The 15483-nt window shown below is 45.9% G+C and overlaps 3 non-coding genes across 3 annotated transcripts; all 3 read right to left on the bottom strand.

Moving 5' to 3' along the window:
- Window positions 1-4034: 4034 nt before the first annotated feature.
- LOC147011377 (small nucleolar RNA U3) lies at window positions 4035-4250 on the bottom strand. Its single transcript, XR_015052071.1, has one exon. It is a non-coding gene; the product is annotated as a small nucleolar RNA U3 (small nucleolar RNA).
- Window positions 4251-9341: 5091 nt separating this feature from the next.
- On the bottom strand, window positions 9342-9557 carry LOC147011376 (small nucleolar RNA U3). The gene has a single exon (XR_015052076.1). It is a non-coding gene; the product is annotated as a small nucleolar RNA U3 (small nucleolar RNA).
- A 5052-nt stretch (window positions 9558-14609) lies between these two features.
- LOC147011375 (small nucleolar RNA U3) lies at window positions 14610-14825 on the bottom strand. Its single transcript, XR_015052070.1, has one exon. It is a non-coding gene; the product is annotated as a small nucleolar RNA U3 (small nucleolar RNA).
- Between the last annotated feature and the right edge of the window lie 658 nt (window positions 14826-15483).

Here is a 15483-nt window from a genome sequence, read left to right as displayed (position 1 = left end):
CATTGTCTCGGGTCGCTCAGCTGCATTTTATTTCATTTATTTATTTGAATATATTGTTGCAGCCACGGGTACCAGGAAACCAGCTTGTCACTCAGGGGGATTAATCCCCGGTTGTCCTCGGTAGAGCCGGACCTGGGGGCACCGCTCATAATTAACGTTGTGGTGCAGTGGGTTGTTTTAAAACCACGAACGCCACCCGGTCAACCACGAGTTCCAGTGTCCACCGTCTAATTATTCCGTTTAACTGGAGGTCACGTGGTTACCTGAGTGGGGAGCGCGCCCTCGGTAAAGCACCAATGTTATCTGATTATATTTTAATTTGGGCGGCCGAGCGTTTTAACCGCTGGTTCGTACCGACGATTTTTGGTCAAATCTGTGGTAATTCCCTCCCAGTCTATCTCGGTTCGAACAATGCTCGACCAATGGAAGGAAAGGACAAACATGGACAGGTTGGAAATCGACAAGTAATTTATTAATAATAAAATAAATAAATAAAAAGAACTTTTTATTTTCTGAGGTCAATAAAGAACGAATTTCAAAACAAAATCAATCAAAATGCCACGAAAGAGATAAAGGGCAGATGCTTATCGGGGGTTGACTTACTTACAGCTAAACACAGACAAGGGTACTCAGCAGATCATTCAGGGGGAGGGGGGGGAATAATCGTCTTCACCAGAAGATTCTTCTTCATTTTTTTTGTGGTCCAGAAGTCATTTCATCCAGAAGTCTTCACATTCACCAGAAAGTCGTCCGTGAAGTGAAAACGTCCTAAAATGCATGCGTGTTACGTCCGTCGCCAGCACCCAGCCCTGCCATGCACCCTCTTGGGAATAGCCTTGAACGCCAGTTGAAGTCTGGAGGGCACCAAGATCGTCTGTCACGGGTTTAGACCCTGGTGTTGTTGGTGACCGACCCATTCGTCACTTGTTGGCGGTGCTGCTCACACCCACACGAGGGATACCTTGAACAGATCTACACCTGAAATGCCAAAGAAGTCAAACTTCCATTATGGGACTAAATACGCTTCGACTTTTAAGCTAAATTATGCCAGAGAACATTAGTCAGCATTTTTCCATCACGGCCAATTTTGAGAAATGCAGAACATACCCCGTGTGCGGGTGGACCTTGATCCGTGCGAGAGGGTAGTTTGAACTATGCCCTGGGATCACCAGTGAAGTAAAAAAGACAACTGAAGGTAATTATAAACTTTTAGTGAACTTTAAACAGTTTAACACATTGAAATGTTCAGTTCATTTCTTGACGTACCTGGATATTAAATGTTATTCTCTCTATCTTCAAATCATGAACACCTTGATGAACGTTGCACCGTTTCCGACATCCTGTAAGGCTCTTCTCATCTGCCACTGTCAGCTTTCCCTCCGTTTGTCTTTAACTTATGGTGCTGGTCCATCTTCTCAAGAAAACACACTGGTTCTCTTCCATTCTTAAGTTCTAAAACACCAATTTTACAAGGACAAGGTATTGTGAACCTTAAATATAAGAACCCCGTTTAAATTGACAGACCCAAGTTTTCTGCTGCATCTGTAGTACGAGATAAAGAAGAAATTACCCTTTCAAATTTGCTTTGGCCATCATTGAAAAAAATAATTGCAATCTTACAAATCCAAAAGGCAAGTGAGAATGACTGGAGGAGTTAATGGACTTTCCACGAGATGATCAGAGACCAGACGACAAGAAAAATCTTTGTGAAGGGAGTTATACGAAGGGAATAGAGGCCTGTGGTTCAAGGTACCCCTTCGTTCAAGATTCCCCACTCTCCCCTCTTTAATAAATCGACGTAATTAATTGGTGAAGACATGGTCCAATATTAAGTCATTAATCGATGTACTGAAGGTCCAATTCATGTTGAAACAGAACGTAATTAATAGACATACTCACATGCTTCACCAAGGCTTCACCATGATGAGGTTCACCCTCCATCCGTGTTTTTTGGTTTTACGTAACAAAGCAAAGGTATCCGTCCCCAGTGACAGGAAAACTTTCAGTTGATCTATTAATTTAATTAATTCATGGACTTTTTAAAAGGTTCATTTTGTTGCACTCTTGGTTTCACTCAAAGCTTAGTTTCACTCTCCCTCCTCTCTCCATCCTCTCTCACCCCTCCTCTCTCTCTATCCCACCCCTCTGCCACTCTCTCCCACAGATTCCCTCTTCCACCCTTGCCTCTCTCTCTCCCCTCCTCTCTTCTGCCCCCTACTCTCCTTCTCCTGCCCCAATTTCCTCTCCTACTCCTCTCCCACTCTTTCCCCCTCTCTCCTCTCTTTTCCACCCCTCCTCCTCTCTCTCTCCCCCATCCCTTCTTCTCTCTCTCACCGATCTCCCTCATCACCCCCGCCCCCTTGTTGAGGGGATTGCTGAGGACTGACAGTTTAGTTTTGAATTTAAACAGGCTTCCCCAGAGTGTAGCATGTACGAATCAGAGTTGGAGTGAGCCGACTGGAGGGGTGCAAAGGTCGCTCCATTTTCAAGCATGCCAGAATGCAGGCAGGTCTTTGTGAGGTAGATAGCATGGGCTTTAAAATCTCCCTCCCAGTCTGCTGCAGAATTTGCTGGTTAAAAAGAAAATGTTGCTGTTTGGGTGTGTTTTATTGTCTTCCCTTCTCGCATGCCACCTTCCTTTCCCCTCATTCTGCCTTCCCTTTCCCTCACGCTGCCTTCCCTTCACATCATGCTGCCTTCCCTTTCCCACACGCCACCTTCCCTTTCCTTCACGCTGTCTTCCCTTCCCATCACGCTGCCTTCCCTGCCTCTCGACTCACACTTACCTTCTCCCAAACCCTGTCCCCTCTCCACCCCTATGGACATCTCCAGGCAGTCTCCGAGTGCTGTATTTGCATGCTCTTTAAACCTATCCGATTTTGTTCAATCCTGGACGAACACGCCCCCCCCCACACACACACACACACACACACACACACACACACACACACACACACACACACACACACACACACACATCCTTTTCTCCACAAGATCCACTACCACATGCATGCGGAAAACCCTTCCACCCACCCCATTTTTCCCTCAAGTCCCCCTACCAAAACAAAAGTCCAAAAATCCCTCCCTTTCTGCTTGCCTCCTCGCAAACCCCCTCCCCACTTTGACCCGATTGTCTCCCCCATCCTTCTCACTCCAAACCTTCTAGTGGAGCATGTAGCGACGTTTGGTGAGGCGATGCTCTGCCCCCCCCCCCGCTTGCTCGCTCTCCTCCATTCCTCCCTCGCCCCATCCTCACTGCCTCCGAGCTCCCACAGACCTTTTTGCTCCCCCTCCTGGATTGTGTGGCGACGTTTAATGAGGCATTGCTCTCTGTTCCTCCCTCCTCTTCCTTGCTCTCACCCCTTTCCGAGCTTCCCACTTCCTCACCCTCTCGCTCCCCGACCCCTCCTTGCTCCTTCCTCTCTCCCCCTCCTTCTTCGACCTTATTCCCTCCCTTCACCCCTCTCTCTCTCCCCCCTCCCTCTTCTTCCTCCCCCCTCCCTCTTCTTCCTCTCCCCTCCCTCTTTCTCCCCCCTCTTTAACATTCCCGTCAATGAAGGATTGGTTTGTATTTTCTCGTGAATAATAATGGTCCGAGTACTGATCACTGAGACACCACACGATGTACATCCTCCCAACTGGACCCTATTCACACCCATCATGAATCCAGTTTCCGGGAAACTATTTATTAACTCCCTTCCATCGCCGAACAATCAGTGTTCATGTTTGGGATTTTCGGTGTTCAGGCAATGATCGTAAAACCACTGAAGGAGGAAAATAATTCTGGGATTAGGAAACAATTACAACAGTGATCATTTCACGACTTTATACACCGCCCAGTGGTTTGTTTATCCCTGAAATGAAATTCGTGTCAATCAAGGAAACACACGTTGGTCATGGATATAACTTTAAACAAGAGGTTCATGGGACAAGAACAAAATATTATGTAATATAAACATAACCAGTAAAACGAGTTACACTGAGTGAATTAACCAGATAATATTAAAGCTTTCATTTAATAATATGTTAAGTTAACCCCTCAGAATATCTCACTTCCCTCCACCCCACCAACAAGTGGTGAAGGGAACGGTCATCAATGACAAGAAGCAGCTGCCGAAGCAGAACCTCGAGTCGGCTTCGCGCTCAGGAAGCGAGATTTCTGCTCCTCATCAGGGTTAACGTGTCCGTTCACTTTCAGTTACGTTTCTGGACTCACAAACTATAGAAATGATCCCTGAAAGTATAGTCTTAACTCACTCTCTCCACCGACTCGCTCTTCAGCTTTACCGGCATCGAAACATCAGGGGAGAGTTCCAGGTTTTAATCACTTCATGTTTCTCTTTTCTCACATTTTATATAAACATTTCATGTGTTCGGATAAAGTTAATTTCCTTCATTATATTAACATTCTCTTCACCTCATTCCAATTACGACAAGAGAACATATTTGATGTAACCTTATATTGTAGTTTCGCCCATTCACCGCGTCAGAGGAGTGAGAGCAGTGACGTAAACGCATTTTATGGTTTTAAATTGAATCCATCCAGATCCAAATCTACCCATATGTACCACGTCCATGTGTGCTGTAAACGTACCTCTACCTTGTTGTATCTGTCGACTGCACATCCCGATTTGGACACCAACAGTACTGTGCAGCTCGGTAAGTGGCTTAAGCACTCAAGCAAGCACTCCAACAGACCGCCTGGCTTGGCAAGCGATGACCAATTTCCGTCGATACATCTATGCTCCCGGAAACGCCCGTGCAATGTCCGAATTGGAAAAATCAACACTTTTTTTAGGAGTCGGAACGGCTAACACTTTCAAATCTGGAGCTAACATTTTGTAATTCTGCTTAGTTTAAGAGATTCTCTCGGTTATTCAAATGCGCAAAAGAAATAAAGCCGTGAACGCTGGCATCTCCAGGCATTTATAAGCACTGCAATATACCCAGCGATTTATAGCTATGATGAACAGGCATTCAATAACATGAGTGGGGAAAGTGAAAAAAAAACTTCGTTATTGAGAAATTGTTGCAGCCTGTTCCAAGTCAGGCCAAGGTAGAGCAGGCCAAACAACATGGGGGCTTCAGACCCCAGTGAGATTACCCAGGAAACGCCGCCGTAAGACACAGAGCGAGGTGGACGAAGATCGCCTGATGAAGGATATAATTAAATAATCCCGTTAATTATGTTCAAAAGGGGTGTTTTAAGTATCTAAAGTATCAATTTTCACTCATGCACTGTGTTGGAGAAAATGCTTTCCGATTTTTCCCAGGGTTCTGGCTTCGATGTCAGTCTGCATACAAAATTTCCGTGCCTCCTCATTGTCTCGGGTCGCTCAGCTGCATTTTATTTCATTTATTTATTTGAATATATTGTTGCAGCCACGGGTACCAGGAAACCAGCTTGTCACTCAGGGGGATTAATCCCCGGTTGTCCTCGGTAGAGCCGGACCTGGGGGCACCGCTCATAATTAACGTTGTGGTGCAGTGGGTTGTTTTAAAACCACGAACGCCACCCGGTCAACCACGAGTTCCAGTGTCCACCGTCTAATTATTCCGTTTAACTGGAGGTCACGTGGTTACCTGAGTGGGGAGCGCGCCCTCGGTAAAGCACCAACGTTATCTGATTATATTTTAATTTGGGCGGCCGAGCGTTTTAACCGCTGGTTCGTACCGACGATTTTTGGTCAAATCTGTGGTAATTCCCTCCCAGTCTACCTCGGTTCGAACAATGCTAGACCAATGGAAGGAAAGGACAAACATGGACAGGTTGGAAATCGACAAATAATTTATTAATAATAAAATTAATAAATAAAAAGAACTTTTTATTTTCTGAGGTCAATAAAGAACGAATTTCAAAGCAAAATCAATCAAAATGCCACGAAAGAGATAAAGGGCAGATGCTTATCGGGGGTTGACTTACTTACAGCTAAACACAGACAAGGGTACTCAGCAGATCATTCAGGGGGAGGGGGGGGAATAATCGTCTTCACCAGAAGATTCTTCTTCATTTTTTTTGTGGTCCAGAAGTCATTTCATCCAGAAGTCTTCACATTCACCAGAAAGTCGTCCGTGAAGTGAAAACGTCCTAAAATGCATGCGTGTTACGTCCGTCGCCAGCACCCAGCCCTGCCATGCACCCTCTTGGGAATAGCCTTGAACGCCAGTTGAAGTCTGGAGGGCACCAAGATCGTCTGTCACGGGTTTAGACCCTGGTGTTGTTGGTGACCGACCCATTCGTCACTTGTTGGCGGTGCTGCTCACACCCACACGAGGGATACCTTGAACAGATCTACACCTGAAATGCCAAAGAAGTCAAACTTCCATTATGGGACTAAATACGCTTCGACTTTTGAGCTAAATTATGCCAGAGAACATTAGTCAGCATTTTTCCATCACGGCCAATTTTGAGAAATGCAGAACATACCCCGTGTGCGGGTGTACCTTGATCCGTACGAGAGGGTAGTTTGAACCATGCCCTGGGATCACCAGTGAAGTAAAAAAGACAACTGAAGGTAATTATAAACTTTTAGTGAACTCTAAACAGTTTAACACATTGAAATGTTCAGAAGTTCATTTCTTGACGTACCTGGATATTAAATGTTATTCTCTCTATCTTCAAATCATGAACACCTTGATGAACGTTGCACCGTTTTTCGACATCCTGTAAGGCTCTTCTCATCTGCCACTGTCAGCTTTCCCTCCGTTTGTCTTTGACTTATGGTGCTGGTCCATCTTCTCAAGAAAACAGACTGGTTCTCTTCCATTCTTAAGTTCTAAAACACCAATTTTACAAGGACAAGGTATTGTGAACCTTAAATATAAGAACCCCGTTTAAATTGACAGACCCAAGTTTTCTGCTGCATCTGTAGTATGAGATAAAGAAGAAATTACCCTTTCAAATTTGCTTTGGCCATCATTGAAAAAAATAATTGTAATCTTACAAATCCAAAAGGCAAGTGAGAATGACTGGAGGAGTTAATGCACTTTCCACGAGATGATCAGAGACCAGACGACAAGAAAAATCTTTGTGAAGGGAGTTATACGAAGGGAATAGAGGCCTGTGGTTCAAGGTACCCCTTCGTTCAAGATTCCCCACTCTCCCCTCTTTAATAAATCGACGTAATTAATTGGTGAAGAGATGGTCCAATATTAAGTCATTAATCGATGTACTGAAGGTCCAATTCATGTTGAAACAGAACGTAATTAATAGACATACTCACATGCTTCACCAAGGCTTCACCATGATGAGGTTCACCCTCCATCCGTGTTTTTTGGTTTTACGTAACAAAGCAAAGGTATCCGTCCCCAGTGACAGGAAAACTTTCAGTTGATCTATTAATTTAATTATTTCATGGACTTTTTAAAAGGTTCATTTTGTTGCACTCTTGGTTTCACTCAAAGCTTAGTTTCACTCTCCCTCCTCTCTCCATCCTCTCTCACCCCTCCTCTCTCTCTATCCCACCCCTCTGACACTCTCTCCCACACATTCCCTCTTCCACCCTTGCCTCTCTCTCTCCCCTCCTCTCTTCTGCCCCCTACTCTCCTTCTCCTGCCCCAATTTCCTCTCCTACTCCTCTCCCACTCTTTCCCCCTCTCTCCTCTCTCTTCCACCCCTCCTCCTCTCTCTCTCCCCCATCCCTTCCTCTCTCTCTCCCACCGATCTCCCTCATCACCCCCACCCCCTTGTTGAGGGGATTGCTGAGGACTGACAGTTTAGTTTTGAATTAAAACAGGCTTCCCCAGAGTGTAGCATGTACGAATCAGAGTTGGAGTGAGCCGACTGGAGGGGTGCAAAGGTCGCTCCATTTTCAAGCATGTCAGAATGCAGGCAGGTCTTTGTGAGGTAGATAGCATGGGCTTTAAAATCTCCCTCCCAGTCTGCTGCAGAATTTGCTGGTTAAAAAGAAAATGTTGCTGTGTGGGTGTGTTTTATTGTCTTCCCTTCTTGCATGCCGCCTTCCTTTCCCCTCATTCTGCCTTCCCTTTCCCTCACGCTGCCTTCCCTTCACATCATGCTGCCTTCCCTTTCCCACACGCCACCTTCCCTTTCCTTCACGCTGTCTTCCCTTCCCATCACGCTGCCTTCCCTGCCTCTCGACTCACACTTACCTTCTCCCAAACCCTGTCCCCTCTCCACCCCTATGGACATCTCCAGGCAGTCTCCGAGTGCTGTATTTGCATGCTCTTTAAACCAATCCGATTTTGTTCAATCCTGGACGAACACGCCCCCCCCCCCCCCACACACACACACACACACACACACACACACACACACACACACACACACACACACACACACACACACATCCTTTTCTCCACAAGATCCAATACCACATGCATGGGGAAAACCCTTCCACCCACCCCATTTTTCCCTCAAGGGCCCCTACCAAAACAAAAGTCCAAAAATCCCTCCCTTTCTGCTTACCTCCTCACAAACCCCTCCCCACTTTGACCCGATTGTCTCCCCATCCTTCTCACTCCAAACCTTCTAGTGGAGCATGTAGCGACGTTTGGTGAGGCGATGCTCTGCCCCCCCGCTTGCTCGCTCTCCTCCATTCCTCCCTCGCCCCATCCTCACTGCCTCCGAGCTCCCACAGACCTTTTTGCTCCCCCTCCTGGATTGTGTGGCGACGTTTAATGAGGCATTGCTCTCTGTTCCTCCCTCCTCTTCCTTGCTCTCACCCCCTTTCCGAGCTTCCCACTTCCTCACCCTCTCGCTCCCCGACCCCTCCTTGCTCCTTCCTCTCTCCCCCTCCTTCTTCGACCTTATTCCCTCCCTTCACCCCTCTCTCTCTCCCCCCTCCCTCTTCTTCCTCCCCCCTCCATCTTTCTCCCCCCTCTTTAACATTCCCGTCAATGAAGGATTGGTTTGTATTTTCTCGTGAATAATAATGGTCCGAGTACTGATCACTGAGACACCACACGATGTACATCCTCCCAACTGGACCCTATTCACACCCATCATGAATCCAGTTTCCGGGAAACTATTTATTAACTCCCTTCCATCGCCGAACAATCAGTGTTCATGTTTGGGATTTTCGGTGTTCAGGCAATGATCGTAAAACCACTGAAGGAGGAAAATAATTCTGGGGATTAGGAAACAATTACAACAGCGATCATTTCACGACTTTATACACCGCCCAGTGGTTTGTTTATCCCTGAAATGAAATTCGTGTCAATCAAGGAAACACACGTTGGTCATGGATATAACTTTAAACAAGAGGTTCATGGGACAAGAATAAAATATTATGTAATATAAACATAACCAGTAAAACGAGTTACACTGAGTGAATTAACCAGATAATATTAAAGCTTTCATTTAATAATATGCTAAGTTAACCCCTCAGAATATCTCACTGCCCTCCACCCCACCAACAAGTGGTGAAGGGAACGGTCATCAATGACAAGAAGCAGCTGCCGAAGCAGAACCTCGAGTCGGCTTCGCGCTCAGGAAGCGAGATTTCTGCTCCTCATCAGGGTTAACGTGTCCGTTCACTTTCAGTTACGTTTCTGGACTCACAAACTATAGAAATGATCCCTGAAAGTATAGTCTTAACTTGCTTTCTCCACCGACTCGCTCTTCAGCTTTACCGGCATCAAAACATCAGGGGAGAGTTCCAGGTTTTAATCACTTCATGTTTCTCTTTTCTCACATTTTATATAAACATTTCATGTGTTCGGATAAAGTTAATTTCCTTCATTATATTAACATTCTCTTCACCTCATTCCAATTACGACAAGAGTACATATTTGATGTAACCTTATATTGTAGTTTCGCCCATTCACCGCGTCAGAGGAGTGAGAGCAGTGACGTAAACGCATTTTATGGTTTTAAATTGAATCCATCCAGATCCAAATCTACCCATATGTACCACGTCCATGTGTGCTGTAAACGTACCTCTACCTTGTTGTAACTGTCGACTGCACATCCCGATTTGGACACCAACAGTACTGTGCAGCTCGGTAAGTGGCTTAAGCACTCAAGCAAGCACTCCAACAGACCACCTGGCTTGGCAAGCGATTACCAATTTCCGTCGATACATCTATGCTCCCGGAAACGCCCGTGCAATGTCCGAATTGGAAAAATCAACACTTTTTTTAGGAGTCGGAACGGCTAACACTTTCAAATCTGGAGCTAACATTTTGTAATTCTGCTTAGTTTAAGAGATTCTCTCGGTTATTCAAATGCGCAAAAGAAATAAAGCCGTGAACGCTGGCATCTCCAGGCTTTTATAAGCACTGCAATATACCCAGCGATTTATAGCTATGATGAACAGGCATTCGATAACATGAGTGGGGAAAGTGAAAAAAAAACTTCGTTATTGAGAAATTGTTGCAGCCTGTTCCAAGTCAGGCCAAGGTAGAGCAGGCCAAACAACATGGGGGCTTCAGACCCCAGTGAGATTACCCAGGAAACGCCGCCGTAAGACACAGAGCGCGGTGGACGAAGATCGCCTGATGAAGGATATAATTAAATAATCCCGTTAATTATGTTCAAAAGGGGTGTTTTAATTACCTAAGGTATCAATTTTCACTCATTACTGCGTTGGAGAAAATGCTTTCCGATTTTTCCCAGGGTTCTGGCTTCGATGTCAGTCTGCATACAAAATTTCCGTGCCTCCTCATTGTCTCGGATCGCTCAGCTGCATTTTATTTCATTTATTTATTTGAATATATTGTTGCAGCCACGGGTACCAGGAAACCAGCTTGTCACTCAGGGGGATTAATCCCCGGTTGTCCTCGGTAGAGCCGGACCTGGGGGCACCGCTCATAATTAACGTTGTGGTGCAGTGGGTTGTTTTAAAACCACGAACGCCACCCGGTCAACCACGAGTTCCAGTGTCCACCGTCTAATTATTCCGTTTAACTGGAGGTCACGTGGTTACCTGAGTGGGGAGCGCGCCCTCGGTAAAGCACCAATGTTATCTGATTATATTTTAATTTGGGCGGCCGAGCGTTTTAACCGCTGGTTCGTACCGACGATTTTTGGTCAAATCTGTGGTAATTCCCTCCCAGTCTATCTCGGTTCGAACAATGCTCGACCAATGGAAGGAAAGGACAAACATGGACAGGTTGGAAATCGACAAATAATTTATTACTAATAAAATTAATAAATAAAAAGAACTTTTTATTTTCTGAGGTCAATAAAGAACGAATTTCAAAGCAAAATCAATCAAAATGCCACGAAAGAGATAAAGGGCAGATGCTTATCGGGGGTTGACTTACTTACAGCAAAACACAGACAAGGGTACTCAGCAGATCATTCAGGGGGAGGGGGGGGGAATAATCGTCTTCACCAGAAGATTCTTCTTCATTTTTTTTGTGGTCCAGAAGTCATTTCATCCAGAAGTCTTCACATTCACCAGAAAGTCGTCCGTGAAGTGAAAACGTCCTAAAATGCATGCGTGTTACGTCCGTCGCCAGCACCCAGCCCTGCCATGCACCCTCTTGGGAATAGCCTTGAACGCCAGTTGAAGTCTGGAGGGCACCAAGATCGTCTGTCACGGGTTTAGACCCTGGTGTTGTTGGTGACCGACCCATTCGTCACTTGTTGGCGGTGCTGCTCACACCCACACGAGGGATACCTTGAACAGATCTACACCTGAAATGCCAAAGAAGTCAAACTTCCATTATGGGACTAAATACGCTTCGACTTTTAAGCTAAATTATGCCAGAGAACATTAGTCAGCATTTTTCCATCACGGCCAATTTTGAGAAATGCAGAACATACCCCGTGTGCGGGTGGACCTTGATCCGTACGAGAGGGTAGTTTGAACCATGCCCTGGGATCACCAGTGAAGTAAAAAAGACAACTGAAGGTAATTATAAACTTTTAGTGAAATTTAAACAGTTTAACACATTGAAATGTTCAGAAGTTCATTTCTTGACGTACCTGGATATTAAATGTTATTCTCTCTATCTTCAAATCATGAACACCTTGATGAACGTTGCACCGTTTTTCGACATCCTGTAAGGCTCTTCTCATCTGCCACTGTCAGCTTTCCCTCCGTTTGTCTTTGACTTATGGTCCTGGTCCATCTTCTCAAGAAAACAGACTGGTTCTCTTCCATTCTTAAGTTCTAAAACACCAATTTTACAAGGACAAGGTATTGTGAACCTTAAATATAAGAACCCCGTTTAAATTGACAGACCCAAGTTTTCTGCTGCATCTGTAGTACGAGATAAAGAAGAAATTACCCTTTCAAATTTGCTTTGGCCATCATTGAAAAAAATAATTGCAATCTTACAAATCCAAAAGGCAAGTGAGAATGACTGGAGGAGTTAATTGACTTTCCACGAGATGATCAGAGACCAGACGACAAGAAAAATCTTTGTGAAGGGAGTTATACGAAGGGAATAGAGGCCTGTGGTTCAAGGTACCCCTTCGTTCAAGATTCCCCACTCTCCCCTCTTTAATAAATCGACGTAATTAATTGGTGAAGAGATGGTCCAATTTTTCAGTCATTAATCGATGTACTGAAGGTCCAATTCATGTTGAAACAGAACGTAATTAATAGACATACTCACATGCTTCACCAAGGCTTCACCATGATGAGGTTCACCCTCCATCCATGTTTTTTGGTTTTACGTAACAAAGCAAAGGTATCCGTCCCCAGTGACAGGAAAACTTTCAGTTGATCTATTAATTTAATTATTTCATGGACTTTTTAAAAGGTTCATTTTGTTGCACTCTTGGTTTCACTCAAAGCTTAGTTTCACTCTCCCTCCTCTCTCCATCCTCTCTCACCCCTCCTCTCTCTCTATCCCACCCCTCTGCCACTCTCTCCCACACATTCCCTCTTCCACCCTTGCCTCTCTCTCTCCCCTCCTCTCTTCTGCCCCCTACTCTCCTTCTCCTGCCCCAATTTCCTCTCCTACTCCTCTCCCACTCTTTCCCCCTCTCTCCTCTCTCTTCCACCCCTCCTCCTCTCTCTCTCCCCCATCCCTTCCTCTCTCTCTCCCACCGATCTCCCTCATCACCCCCACCCCCTTGTTGAGGGGATTGCTGAGGACTGACAGTTTAGTTTTGAATTAAAACAGGCTTCCCCAGAGTGTAGCATGTACGAATCAGAGTTGGAGTGAGCCGACTGGAGGGGTGCAAAGGTCGCTCCATTTTCAAGCATGTCAGAATGCAGGCAGGTCTTTGTGAGGTAGATAGCATGCGCTTTAAAATCTCCCTCCCAGTCTGCTGCAGAATTTGCTGGTTAAAAAGAAAATGTTGCTGTTTGGGTGTGTTTTATTGTCTTCCCTTCTCGCATGCCGCCTTCCTTTCCCCTCATTCTGCCTTCCCTTTCCCTCACGCTGCCTTCCCTTCACATCATGCTGCTTCCCTTTCCCACACGCCACCTTCCCTTTCCTTCACGCTGTCTTCCCTTCCCATCACGCTGCATTCCCTGCCTCTCGACTCACACTTACCTTCTCCCAAACCCTGTCCCCTCTCCACCCCTATGGACATCTCCAGGCAGTCTCCGAGTGCTGTATTTGCATGCTCTTTAAACCAATCCGATTTTGTTCAATCCTGGACGAACACGCCCCCCCCACACACACACACACACACACACACACACACATCCTTTTCTCCACAAGATCCACTACCACATGCATGCGGAAAACCCTTCCACCCACCCCATTTTTCCCTCAAGTCCCCCTACCAAAACAAAAGTCCAAAAATCCCTCCCTTTCTGCTTACCTCCTCGCAAACCCCCTCCCCACTTTGACCCGATTGTCTCCCCCATCCTTCTCACTCCAAACCTTCTAGTGGAGCATGTAGCGACGTTTGGTGAGGCGATGCTCTGCCCCCCCCCCGCTTGCTCGCTCTCCTCCATTCCTCCCTCGCCCCATCCTCACTGCCTGCGAGCTCCCGCAGACCTTTTGCTCCCCCTCCTGGATTGTGTGGCGACGTTTAATGAGGCATTGCTCTCTGTTCCTCCCTCCTCTTCCTTGCTCTCACCCCTTTCCGAGCTTCCCACTTCCTCACCCTCTCGCTCCCCGACCCCTCCTTGCTCCTTCCTCTCTCCCCCTCCTTCTTCGACCTTATTCCCTCCCTTCACCCCTCTCTCTCTCCCCCCTCCCTCTTCTTCCTCCCCCCTCCATCTTTCTCCCCCCTCTTTAACATTCCCGTCAATGAAGGATTGGTTTGTATTTTCTCGTGAATAATAATGGTCCGAGTACTGATCACTGAGACACCACACGATGTACATCCTCCCAACTGGACCCTATTCACACCCATCATGAATCCAGTTTCCGGGAAACTATTTATTAACTCCCTTCCATCGCCGAACAATCAGTGTTCATGTTTGGGATTTTCGGTGTTCAGGCAATGATCGTAAAACCACTGAAGGAGGAAAATAATTCTGGGGATTAGGAAACAATTACAACAGCGATCATTTCACGACTTTATACACCGCCCAGTGGTTTGTTTATCCCTGAAATGAAATTCGTGTCAATCAAGGAAACACACGTTGGTCATGGATATAACTTTAAACAAGAGGTTCATGGGACAAGAACAAAATATTATGTAATATAAACATAACCAGTAAAACGAGTTACACTGAGTGAATTAACCAGATAATATTAAAGCTTTCATTTAATAATATGTTAAGTTAACCCCTCAGAATATCTCACTTCCCTCCACCCCACCAACAAGTGGTGAAGGGAACGGTCATCAATGACAAGAAGCAGCTGCCGAAGCAGAACCTCGAGTCGGCTTCGCGCTCAGGAAGCGAGATTTCTGCTCCTCATCAGGGTTAACGTGTCCGTTCACTTTCAGTTACGTTTCTGGACTCACAAACTATAGAAATGATCCCTGAAAGTATAGTCTTAACTTGCTTTCTCCACCGACTCGCTCTTCAGCTTTACCGGCATCAAAACATCAGGGGAGAGTTTCGGGTTTTAATCACTTCATGTTTCTCTTTTCTCACATTTTATATAAACATTTCATGTGTTCGGATAAAGTTAATTTCCTTCATTATATTGTTGTGGTTACCAGATTCGCAAACCACCATTCAGGTCCCTTAGGTGAGGTATCTCGGTAAGTGCATGTGTAGTTAGGCCCAAACCCGTTGTCTAGTGGGAATACATGTCATTTATACGTGCTGCGACTCTTCAGGATAGCCGTTTTTCTTTTACTATCTTTATTTTGGACCAACCGCCATGATTACCATCACAACCACAACAACAACCACCAACCACAACGCCGCTTCACCACAACCGCCACGACCTTTACCGTCACAACTCGCCACCATCGCATCACCGTCATCTCGCGCCACTCATGGGCACCGATGCTGGACTCGTGTAGGGCGCACGTTGAACAGCGTGTACAAAATCACGGATTTTGTGCTTCAAAAACGGATCAAAAAGCCTTCACGCCCACTTTTTCTCGGGCCAATGGGGAGCGAGGTGAAAGGTCAAAGGGAGGGGGTCAAAGGCGAAGTTACGGGGGGATAAAAGGACGGTGTTCGTCAGTCAGAACAGAGTCGC

Source organism: Eptatretus burgeri, chromosome 15 (assembly GCF_056783735.1).
Source record: "Eptatretus burgeri isolate ZD-2024b chromosome 15, Ebu_testis_v1, whole genome shotgun sequence".
NCBI lineage: Eukaryota > Metazoa > Chordata > Myxini > Myxiniformes > Myxinidae > Eptatretus > Eptatretus burgeri.
This window is presented reverse-complemented; position numbering and strand designations above follow the sequence as displayed.